This window comes from Aethalodelphis obliquidens, unplaced genomic scaffold (assembly GCF_003676395.1).
Source record: "Aethalodelphis obliquidens isolate GAN/ISIS:26980383/991018 unplaced genomic scaffold, ASM367639v1 scaffold54, whole genome shotgun sequence".
NCBI lineage: Eukaryota > Metazoa > Chordata > Mammalia > Artiodactyla > Delphinidae > Aethalodelphis > Aethalodelphis obliquidens.
Window position 1 is genome coordinate 9391965 of NW_020837998.1, and position 12197 is coordinate 9404161.

The 12197-nt window shown below is 41.4% G+C and overlaps 1 long non-coding RNA gene across 3 annotated transcripts in view; it reads right to left on the minus strand.

Annotated features, from left to right (window-relative positions):
- The window catches only part of LOC113609062 (uncharacterized), a 170894-nt gene extending 158712 nt beyond the window's left edge, over positions 1-12182 (minus strand). For 2 of the 3 annotated variants that reach the window (XR_003428488.1, XR_003428487.1), the window contains exons 1-2: positions 11992-12182; positions 10972-11044 (exon numbers count right to left, since the gene is read on the minus strand). This is a non-coding gene — a long non-coding RNA (uncharacterized LOC113609062). Of the gene's footprint in view, positions 1-6094; positions 9832-10971; positions 11045-11991 lie in introns of those variants that run through there. The other variant, XR_003428489.1, reaches the window with a different exon arrangement.
- Between the last annotated feature and the right edge of the window lie 15 nt (positions 12183-12197).

The following is a 12197-nucleotide window of genomic DNA, read 5'->3' on the forward strand; positions in this document are numbered from 1 at the left end:
ACTACTGAGTCAGTACTCAGGTACTGACTACAGCTTGCATTACAGTGGAGCCTGCCAAGCCTTACTACCTGACTGACTGCCTCCTTGCCCTTCCCCATCACCCTGTACAGATAAATTGGTTCTCCCAGATCCTTGACCTTAAATACCTGGGTCTCTACCACTCCTAGTTAGTTTCCTCTCCTTACAGACTTGTGTTACTGATAACCATAAAGCCTCCTAGCAGAGTATATCCAAGTTATGACAAAGACTAGGTCACAAACCATCTTACTCAGATTTAAATGTATCTCCTTTCTTACAGATCCATTGATTTCTGTTCACATTAGAAATTCCATGCACAGCTGAGAGCTGTTAATGTGGAATAAGATGGTTTCATAAGCCATACTCCCTGCTGAAATATCAAGGGCCTGGATTACAGTAATGTCTTGTTTCCTTCATGTGTGAACTCAGATAATTTTTGAATATAAATATATCCCATCTCCTTGATCCCATTGCCACCCCTGGAGCTGCTTGTTCTCTCTGGTAGTACAATGTTGAGTGTCAGGGGCATCAGAGTTTTCCTAAACTATCAGAAGCAACCAATTTGCCTCTTTTGCTCATCTACCACTTCTATGCTTTGCTCTACTCCTGACAGCTCCTGCTGGTTTGGATTTGATCCTTTTCTTCTACCATTTACTCCTGACTCTGTTCTCACCCTTCGTTCAACATTTGGTCTCTCATTCCATTCCATTTATTGCTATATTTTAAACATGCAGTTTAGCACTTTGAAAACATCTGAATGGAAGTGTTGTTCTTGGGATGGCAGTCGGAGAGGTACAATTCAGGATTCCCCCTCCTTCATTCAATTCCATCTCCCTTGCTGGTACCTTGTTTTTCTCTCTCCTCTGTCCTATAACCCTCCGGTTCATGATTTGTTTTCTTTTACCCCAGTGGTTCTCAAACTTGAGCATGCCTCAGAATCACCTGGAGGGCTCGTTAAACACGAATTGCTGGATTACACCATACAGCTTCTGATCCAGTAGGTCTGGGTTGGTGCTTGAGAATTTTTAGTTCTAACAAGCTTCCAGGTGATGCTGATGCTGTTGCTCTGGGGACTATACTTTGAGAACCACTGTTCTAGATCAACACTGTTCATACAGATCACCGTTCTATCTCTATGGCTTGTCCACTAGGCCCTTTCTTGTGAACTGCCTTGATGTGCAAAGCTGGCAGGTGTGGCTAAGAATCCTGACCTCTGAGGCCCACATGGTAAACTCTCTGGATATGCCACCATCACCCAGAGGCAAGTCTTTAAATCAGAGCCCCTGATCTTGGGTTACTCTAAAGGTAGAAACTCACTGTGCTCTCTAGAGGTAAGAACTCAGAATCAAGATGTTAAGATTTATGTGCTAAAGCTTCTGAAACGTATTTCTAAAATGTAGCTTGCTGTCCAAATTAAGCTAGTTCAGCTTTCTAGAAGTAACTGAGAGGAAGAATAAATTTAGAAAATGAGGTGCAACCTACTCCTGAATAACCAAAAGGAATGTGGTCTCTCATATTCATACTCATTCTCTCTGTCATTATTAATTTGGATATGTTTGCATGTGTATACATTAACAGGACAAATTAAGGATTACCTATGTGTCTATCTATTTGTGTGCTTTGTGTATGTTTTTTAATATATAAAGATACATCTAGGCATTTTTTAACTTAATGTAATTTACATGATATAAACCTCTAGCACTTAGAGCAGGCTTCCAGCACACAAATAAAATATGGCAGGCAGTCTCCTTTCTGATACATTCTGAGTACTGCTCCCCCTGGCTATTAGCTTCAACTTGACTCCTTGGATCTAGCCTCCACCTTACATAGCCCCTCTACCCTGTGTCTGGTCACAAGCCAACTCCAGCAGAGACTTTCATGGAGCAGTGAGGGGGTTAGAACTACTACATCTGGCAGGAGGGGGAAGATAATGAACTAAGCTGAATAAAGGAGAGAAAGGAGGGAAGAGAGAAAAGAGAGGATTCAAGAGAGAAAGAAGCCAAAAGAGACGCATGTGTATGTCAAGAGTGAGCATTCTCTGAAGAAACTAGACTGTTTTTATTGTTTGGTTGATGAACTGTCTCTGAAAGCCATCTCAAGGGTGGAGTTCTGAGCAACATTAGCTTTAATTTAACGTGTGTATAGTCTTCCAAGTGGGTATTGTTTCCAAGAAGAAATCTGCTCATCAGTTTCCCAATTTCTGTATTTATTATCACCAAAGGCTTCATCCTTTCTGATTTTTCTGCTGGCTACCATCTCTTTAATGTCTGGCCTCTGTGTCATTGTACTTTCCTGGATCCCATCCTACCTGTCCGAATGTTTTTTTAGCATCCCACCATCCAATATCAAAAATGTTTTTTTTCCCAGATTCCCAGTCTTCATTCTAGTATCCTGCTATCACGACCCTCCCTGTCACTCAGTACTGAAATCAAAGAACCTACCAGGAGTAGTAAACTTTGTTAAGTGATATCCTTGGATGATTTCTTTCCCTCTGTCCACACTTAAAAATGAGCTTCCAACAAACTTCTTTCTTTGCTTCCCATAACCCTCTATACTCTCTTCCCTGGTTATCTTACCTACTGCCACATCTTCACCTAGTAGTTATGTAAATGACTGTAAATCTTCATGTCTGTCTCCAAACCCTCTCAAAAACACCAGACCTAATGTCTAATGCCATTTCCTTCTGCAGGCACCTGAAATGTGGTTTCTTTCATACATAACTCAGTATTATATTTTCCAAGTGTACTTCTCCTCCTAGATTCCTAATCTGCATTGCAATATTATCATTCTCCCTGTTATTCAGTATTGAAACCTCAGAATTATCTTCTACTTTTCCCATTCCCCCATTGCCTATAACAGGTCATCAAATCCTGGAACTATTACCTGTGAGATCTGTTCCCATCTTTCCATTCTCTTTTCTACTGCCCTAATTCATGGTCTTATTATCGTGAGACTATCATCAAAATATCTAACTAACTGCCCCTGGTCGCTTGAACCAGCCCAACACATCCATGCATCTCATATCCACCAAGCAATAAAGTTAAGCTATGGATGCCTCCAGGCTGTTTACTACTGATTCTCTTTTGTTTCTTAAGACACCTTCTCCCTACGATCCTGACTCTACCTTACAAACTCTTGGGTCTACAAGCCAAGTCTAATGGAGACTTTAGTCCTGTGCATTTTCTTTTAATTTTTTAAAATTTATTTTATTATATTTTTTATTTTTGGTTGTGTTGGGTCTTCGTTGCTGCATGCGGGCTTTCTCTAGTTGTGGTGAGTGGGGGGGCTACTCTTCATTGTAGTGCACAGGCTTCTCATTGCATTGGCTTCTCTTGTTGCAGAGTACAGGCTCTAGGCGCGTGGGCTTCAGTAGTTGTGGCACGTGGGCTCAGTAGTTGTGGCGCGCGGGCTCTAGGGTGCACAGGCTTCAGTAGTTGTGGCACGTGGGCTCAGTAGTTGTGGCGCGCGGGCTCTAGGGTGCACAGGCTTCAGTAGTTGTGGCACACAGGCTCAGCAGCTGTGGCTCACGGGCTCTAGAGTGCAGGCTCAGTAGTTGTGGAGTACGGGCTTAGTTGCTCTGCGGCATGTGGGATCTTCCCGGACCAGGGATTGAACCAGTGTCCCCTGCATTGGCAGGTGGATTCTTAACCACTGTGCCACCAGGGAAGTCCCAGTCCTGTGCATTTTTACATTAATTAATTGACTGATTGATTGCCGCACCGGCTCTCAGTTCCCCGACCAGGGATAGAACCTGGGCCACAGCAGTGAAAGCCTGGAATCCTAACCACTAGGCCACCAAGGAATTCCCTGTTTATTTTTGACTCATTGGTTATTCTTAGCAGATTTTGCCTTGGCTCATCCTTCTAGCTCCTCCTTCTCTGGACTATCTTGGATACCTACATGATGTCAGGTTCCTATTGCTGGCACTCAGGTTGAGCTAACATACTTATTCCCCAATGAGAGAATGGCTTTTGAAAGTGGTATCCTAATATCCCCCACCTCTAGTTTCTCATCTTACAACCATCCTACATACCAATGCCAGAGCATTTCCCTAAAACATAGGGTTACTCATGTGTTTTTCCTGTTCATGTATCTCTCATGACTCTCCACAGCTTAAATAATAAATTCAGAGTTCAGAATGGCATTCCAAGACTTCCCACCTTGGTCTCATTGTGCTTTCCCAGCTTTATCTCCCACTATACAATTACAAAACCTACCCTCCAGCCCCATTAGATGACTAGTCAGTTTCCAAACTCAGCCCACATTTTCCTTTCTCTATGCTGTAGGTCATGCTGTTCCCTCTTTCTCAAATGCCCTTTTCTCTAATTTTCAACTTTTGGGATACTACTTAAAGGTCCAGCTTTTCCATGAAACTTCCCCTATTCTCTTCCTCCTATATGCTTCTGTAACATTCTTTTGCAGTTAAATGTATACTTACTTGTCAGTTGCCTTGACTACATCCTAAGCCCGTTGAGATCATTCATAGTGTATGTCACTTATCCTTAGCACCATGCCCTAGATATAGTTACTACTCAATATGTGTTAATATATTATTTAATTAAAATTATATGTATAAGTTCTAATATACCAGCTAAAATAAAATCTAATTACTTTACAGTTTTAATAATCGAAAATAGTATAAAGGGAAAAAAGCAATCTTTTAATAACAGTTATATATTATCACAGGGCTGTGCCTGTGATGGAAAAGATTTATTCTGTAGATTTAGGATCAAGCTTGGCCCTGTGTGTCTTTGAATTTGGCCACTATCAAAGCCAAGGCTTTGAGGCATTTTGATGGTGTAAAGCAACAACATGGTGAGGGATTAAAGGATGGAAATTCTGATGCAAATCAGGGTTGGTTCATAGAGTTTAGAGGCAGGTCTGCCCTTGTATAATGTCAGGGTGTGAGGTGAAGCTGCTAGTACTGATGAGACGGCAGCTCACATTAGCCTTTCTGTTTTGAAGGCAGCAGAAAGCCAATGATACAGGGCTACTTGAGAAAATAAATAAATACAATAAAAGTAGCAGCAAAATAGATATCCTAGAATCTAGTTTTCAATTAATCATCCAATGATGAAAAGTCTTTCCCAAAAATTTTCTTAAAAATTCATGTGCAAATCTCAAAGAAGACCTCCTGAATGAATCTGATGTACATTTTAGTTTCTAAAATGTTATAATGGAACACTTGAAAGTAAAGACCTATATATTCTCTGCTACTGTATTAGTTAAAACACAATTTAATGTAATTGGTTTCTGGGTTTCTCTGTTGAATTCATTTATGTAAACTTCTAAGAGTTATTCTGGTACATAATGTATACTTGATTAAGTATGGTGCTTGTGGTCATTTCCATAAAACATTAGGCCCTGGGTCACAAATAAATTCTTCTGTTATATCACTGTATAGGAAAATCAAACCCCAGATCTCCTGGTTTTGCCAGGAAAGGAGGGGCAAGGTTGGTGTTTGTGTGAAAATGTCAACTCTTTGGAATTTTAAGTAGGTATATGTCACTGTTTGTATAACAGGGGAGGTGGCTTAAACAAGTGATCTGTATTTGCATCCAAGAAAAAAATAGGTAATAATGAACAAATAAAAACTGATGTGGGATGCTTGAACCTTGAAAGTATTATTCTCAGAGAAAGAAGCCAGTCACAAAACACCATATATTGTATGACTCTATTTATGTGAAATGTCCAGAATAGGCAAATCTACAGAGACATAAAGTAAATTAGTGGTTGCCTTGGGCTGGGGGTTGAGGTGGGGGTCTGAGGAGTGGTTTGGGAGGACTGGGGAGGGAAGATGGCTAAGGAAGGGATACTTTTTGGTGCAATGAAAAAATTCTAAAATTGATTGCAGTGACGGTTGTACAATTCTGGGAATATACTAAAAACCACTGAATTGTACATTTAAAAAGGTGAATTGTATGTTATGTGCATTATATCTCAATAAAGCTGTTAAAATTTATGTGGGAGAATATGTAAAACAAAAATAAACCTATTTCTAAGACTTGCCTAACTACTGATGCCCAGATATGAAAATGTTTTTATTGTTTACAGATGTCAAACATATATTCCTTAATTTTCATGTAGTTAATTATATTTTGAAAAGGTCAGAAAATAAACACAAACCACAAAGTAAAAGAGACAATCAATTTTATTTGCATAATTGTAGTCTCAATTTTGAACTATACTCATCTTCAAGAGACTGTTTATACTGATTTAAAAAAAACCTCAATTTCATTAAATAGATAGCATCCCTATAACCACCAATGTGTGCTTCTGTGATCCACATAATTTAGCAAGCAAACCGAACGTTTTTCTCTCACTGTTTATTACTACATTTATGTCCTAGTAACTTATAGATTGGACAATTGCCATTTATGATCTGTTAAGCCACTCTTGAAAAGCACTCTGGGGGCTTTGGTTAATGTAGAACAGGAAGTCTGTTCTTTGTTAGAAGCATATTTTCCAGATAAAATTCAAAGGGTTGCTTTTCAGCATACTGTATAAAACCATAGATAGCACGAATCTGGGAATTCTCAGTCTCTAGCAGTCTCAACATTTTCCCCAAAAGGAGACATTGGCACTATTATCTCTTAGACTGATTTTTGTTGGGCTATGTCTTAGCTACACCAAACCCTGTAATCATCACAACTCAACACATTAACCTTTACATCCAGGTAAGTGACTACTATTGGTCATTACTGTTTCCAGGCCTTTTCTTGTTGTCCACTTTTCTTCTACTGGGACCAATCCTGCTTCTACTCAGAAAGGATTTAAGGAGCAGTATTTCAGTAGTTTGGTGGCTTAGCATCCAGTGGGCCTATTGCTTCTGGTCCTACTTAGATCTCACAGACCAGTTGAAGTAACTGGGTCTCTTGGGTGCCATTTTTATTCGCCTGTCTCTGCCTTTTCTCGTGGACTTCACCTGACATGCCGATTCATTTAGGCTTGGTGCGCTGCCTTGTTTAGCACTGTTTTTCCAGACCTCTTAAGGGATTGTTCATTTGTTTCTTAATCCCAAACCCCCTGACTGGATTCCTACTACGTACTGCTTGCTTCATTCTCTGCCTAGTGCCTGCCACCAGACTGGATTCTATTCTCTGCCTGCCTGACAGGACATCCATCGTTAGACTTCCAGAGTTTAGCTGTCTGCCTTCTTGCCTACTGTTACACAACCTTCTGCTTTACCAGCCTTTCCAGACTCTTTCTGTTGGTGACTACAGAAACCTTGTTAGCTTTCCTGTCCTGACCTAATGAGTCTCTTTAGTGTCTGGGTATCAGGCTCCTTGGTCTGGCTCTGCCTGCCAACGACAAGTACCTGTTAAGATACTATCTCCCAGTTTACTACTAGGTTTTTATTGCCTTGGGCCAACGTTTTAGTAATTCTTGTTTACTTTTTCATTCCCTTTGTTTCCTGTATGTAATCTGTGGAGAGGAACAGTGTGTTCCTTTAAACATCTCTTGGATTCGTTCCTTTCTCTTTATTTCCTCTGGGGCTACTCTAGCTCTGATCCTCATGACTTTATCCAGCAGGACTCTATCTAGTTTTAGCTAGAGCTCAGCACTGGTGCCTCAAAGGGTCGCCTCAGAGGATAAGAGAGAAGCCAAGCGGTCATGAGGACTGCAATCTCCATTCCCACAGTAACTTCAAACAGGTCAGCTAGATTTGTATCTGTTGTACATACTGAGCTTCTGTAAAGGTTTTGTTTGGGGGAAAAACAATTCTGCACTGAGAGAAAAATAAGTTGGAGAATCAGTGTCCAGTTATTCTGCATACCACTGCCAGACCAGCTCCTTAAAATATTCCTTTATTTTATAACATTCCTGCTAAATATCCTTATCAGTCACTACTATTATGTCTTATATTTAAATCTGTTTACATACTGGGCAAACGCTATGGGGAGAACCATGTTTCCTACTATTATTCAACATCTATGTTCTCACCATTCTACTCAAGCCCCACTGGCCCCTCTACATTATTGGTCAGTATTGTTTCCAGGCCATTCCATATGTTGTCTTTTCCTTACTTCCTTTCTTTGCTTTGCCTATTCAAGTATGATTTCTGCTTCAGCCCTTGGCAGTTCAAGTTCTCCTTGAAAACTTCTATTCTAGCCCTGACAAATCTCACCCCTTCACCACATTATCCTGAATTTTGGGTCAGGACCTCCAAATTAGGCAGCCAATTTGCTCTTACTGTTCCACACATTCGTTTCCTTGTTTGTTTTCTCAAGCAGATTTTATACCTTTGATGGCAAAGAATTTATATTTTACACTCTGTTCCATTACAAGGGTTTGTGTACCACAAATAGCACATTAGTGATTGGTAAATAGGAGAATGGTGTCATTAAAATTAGGTGGAAGGCCAACTGGTTCACGTGTGAAGTGTTTTAGCACTTTAAGTTTTGACGTGATCAGGAGCCAGCTTTCTCACAATTAAAGAGAAGCCTTCACAATATGAAGACTTTCAGAAAAAAAGAAGAATCCTGCACAAAACTGCCCCTTTTTTGTGACTGGTTTAGTGATTTCAACAACCTCTAAATTTCCCATCACATTAAACTAGCTGGTGAAGCTGTGAGTACTGATAATGAAGCTGTGAAGACCTTTCACTGTGTGATTCTAAAAAGTTGGTTACTCCTCAATTAGATTTTTAATTCTGATGAAAATGGCGTCTATTAAAAGTAAATGCCCTTGAGGATTCACGTTGGGGAAAGAGGAAGCGTGAAGGCTACCAAGCATTGATGGCTGTGATGCTGGGTGCAGATGCCAGTGTTTTTTTTAAAAACACTCCTGAGTGTTTTTATTAGAATGGTTATTGTTTACATTAGTGCTCTGATTACAAATTTGCATTGGGTTTAAGTGACCTTCCCTAACCACGTTTTCCCCAGAAGCCCTGTTATTTTTAGTGCGCAATTCTGCAGAACAGGAGATTCTTCAGGAAGACATGTATGCCTTTAGCGCAGAACATCTGGTACTTTTTTATTCGCACGACATCTAGTTTGGTGTTGCCCATGTAGTATGTGCTTAATAAATACTTGTTTATTCTCAGGCAACCTTTAATTCATAAATATTTTTCCATAACCTTGGAGGTGTTTATTTCTTACTTTTGTCTAATCCATGTTGGCTTTAATTTCTCTATTAATGGCCCAGATTATTTAGAGGAGAACACGTAGCAGAAGGGAGACACAGAAAGCCAGGATGAATTGGGACTAACATACGCACACTAATGTGTATAAAATAGATAAATAATGAGAACCTGCTGTATAGCACAGGGAACTCTGCTCCACTTAGCTGTACAGTAGAAACTAGCACAACATAGTAAAACAACTCTACCCCAATTGAAAAAATAAAAAGAAACCTCTGGGGTAATGGATGGCTCTAAGATCAGTTTGAAGAAAGAGCCTAGCAGCCTTTTATCTTTCTTTTTCCCCAGGGCTGGCTTTTAATGTTAACCGGGTGCTAAACTCATGAGAGGCCAGAGGGAGAGACTACAAGGTCAGCGGGTCTAACACACACTTTTGAAGTCCCAACTGATGGTAGTAGCCTTCTTCTTTCTGCAGCATCAGAGAAAAGATGTCTCTCCATCCACCGGCCTATTTGTGTGTCCCAGGAAGGTAAAAATAAAGAAATGTAGTGGGATCAGCCCTAGGACTGCACTTGGTGAGGTGCCTGGTTCATAATCAGTGGACAAAGTGTCCTTGCAGGGGACCAGTGGCTCCTTTTGTGTGTTAGCTTCCAAGAGAGGCCCTGGTATTTGAAGGAAGGGGGTTGGTTTGTTTGTTTGTAATGACTGTTTACATTAACTGGAACAAAATGCTGAAAAGAAAACAGCCAGAATTAAGATGGGGCTGAGATAACCACAATAAAGTCAAATGTAAGCCATCTCAGGGACAAACTTTCTCACTTTTTGCAGTACAGATTATGCATCTTTTACATGTACCTCTCATTTGACTTCAAATGTAGCTTCACCTGGCCTGAGGATGGTGAAACCCAGCCTTACACTCAAAATAATGTTGATCCATTTTCAAATATTCACACACTCAAAACAGAAGTCACTTGTATTACAACGCCTTCACCGCTTTTAAAACCAGACCAATGAGATCTACAAGTGGGGACCTTCATGATCTGGAAGCTGCTCATCTGTTCTGCTTCTCTTGCCAAGAGCAGCCCCTATCCGTCACCTCCAATTTCTTAACCACAGAGTCTCTGCACATGCTATGGTCATTTCCTTTGCCTGGGATGCTCTTCACTCTCCTTTTTTGCCTTGTAATTGCTCAATACTTTTTTGTTTAATATCCTTCCCGATAGCCAGAAAGTTCCACAAGAGCAAGCCACATCCGTCTTGTTCACCACTGGACCCTCAATGCCTAGCAGGGTATCAAACACTTAGTAGGCTGTCAACAAATACTTAGTGTCTTCAGTCAGACCCTTAAGACTCAGCTCAAAGATCATCCTCTTTGGTAAGGTGTCCCAGAGTCTCTGGCACTCCGGTGGTGACCCCCCTCAGGTGCTCCGTGGGCTCCCTGTTCCTATGTGTTGCAATGAAGCACAGTCATTAACAACTGGCCTCTCCCAGTAGACTAGGAGGTTCTAAAGGGCAGGACTGTGAGCTTCATCCTCCTAACCCACAGCACTCTGGATATCACCTGGTATACTCTAAGGAGCTCAATAAAGATCTACTGGGCAGATTATTAAGCAACATTTGAGCTTGGGGGTTACTCAGCTATGGCTCACACCCACATCTCTCAAACAGGAATTACGTGAAAGCAGTGGATAACCAGGTCACATCTTACTGCAGCAACCACTTCTATGCCATTTTTCAGGAGGGGGGGCATTTAAGTAATTCAAATCACACGTGTGTGTGTGTGTGTGTGTGTGTGTGTGTGTGTAGTGAGTTAAATTCAGAATATACATCAAATTTTAAGTCAAACAGAAACTTCAACAAAGCAAATTTACCTTAGGGCTCCTTGCCCATCCTGTCTGGGAGCATGTATTCCCTCTTCTCTGCTGTCCTTGGGTAGTTTACCATCTGCATGATTAAAAAGAAAGTTAATGACAATGGCAAAGCCAGGATTAAGACCGCTTTCAGATGTCTAACATTCTTTTTATTCTACTTTCCAAGTTAATTGCCTCATCACAATCACACCTACAGCATGGTCAAATTTATCCTAATGCACTCTCAAAAAATATGTTCATAAACATATTAGCTTCGGCATAGCAGAAGTTAGGTTGAAGGGGAGAAGGGCAAAAGGGTCATAGCCTGAAGATACCTGAATAACAGGCACATGAGCATGTTTGTAGACCTGGTATCTAAATTTACATTTCAGGTAGCTTCTCTAGATTGTATGATGGTGGTTCATTCAAGTTCTGCCCGGCCCCGCTAATGTTCTCAATGTGAACTTTATTTTTAAAGCGGCGTGGGCCTCTTCCTGACAACTGCAGGAGGAAAGATTACGAATACCAGCGGTGCCCTGTTGCTGCCGCTGCACCAAATCACCTAGCATTTGTCTAGAGATTTACATTTTTAACAAAGCTTTGACACACATGATCTTATTCGCTCCCCACAACAACTATAAACCCAAAGTAGCTCAGGAAACTGAAAATAGCACTCAATCCAATTGTTAGCTCTCCATAGGTGCTTTGGCTAAAGAGCCTTACACTTCCTTGGGATTAGGCAGTGGGCGCCTGCTGCTTCTACTACCTGGCAGCCTGGGAATAAAGGAACGACTGTATTTCTTTGGTCGCAACGCAATCATGGCAACAGAAAGCACCCACTCCTTACACTTTCACCCGTACAGTCTGTCTAGGCAATTAATCAGCGCTCCCCTTGGGGGTTTTCCTACAGGATGCTAGTTGCCTTGCCAATCAACCCCTCCCACGGAGGGGAGCACAACCACACCCCCAGCGAGGCCTCGGCCAGCCGGGAAAGGTGCTCTGGCCTACACGAGTGGAAGCGGAGACTCAGGTAAAACTCACACGTGAATCCTGCCGGGCCTCAGTGTTCCCATCTGTAAAATGGGCTACACCTCCTCTCTCTTGGCTAGTTCCCTCCCATTTCACGCTAGGCCCCTAGGAAGGGAAATCAGTGCTTAACCGCAGCTTAAAGTCCTTTAGTTTGGCAGCTGTCGCCGTGCCGGGCATGCTCAGTAGCCCGGCCGGCTCGGCAGCAGGAGTAGGAAGCA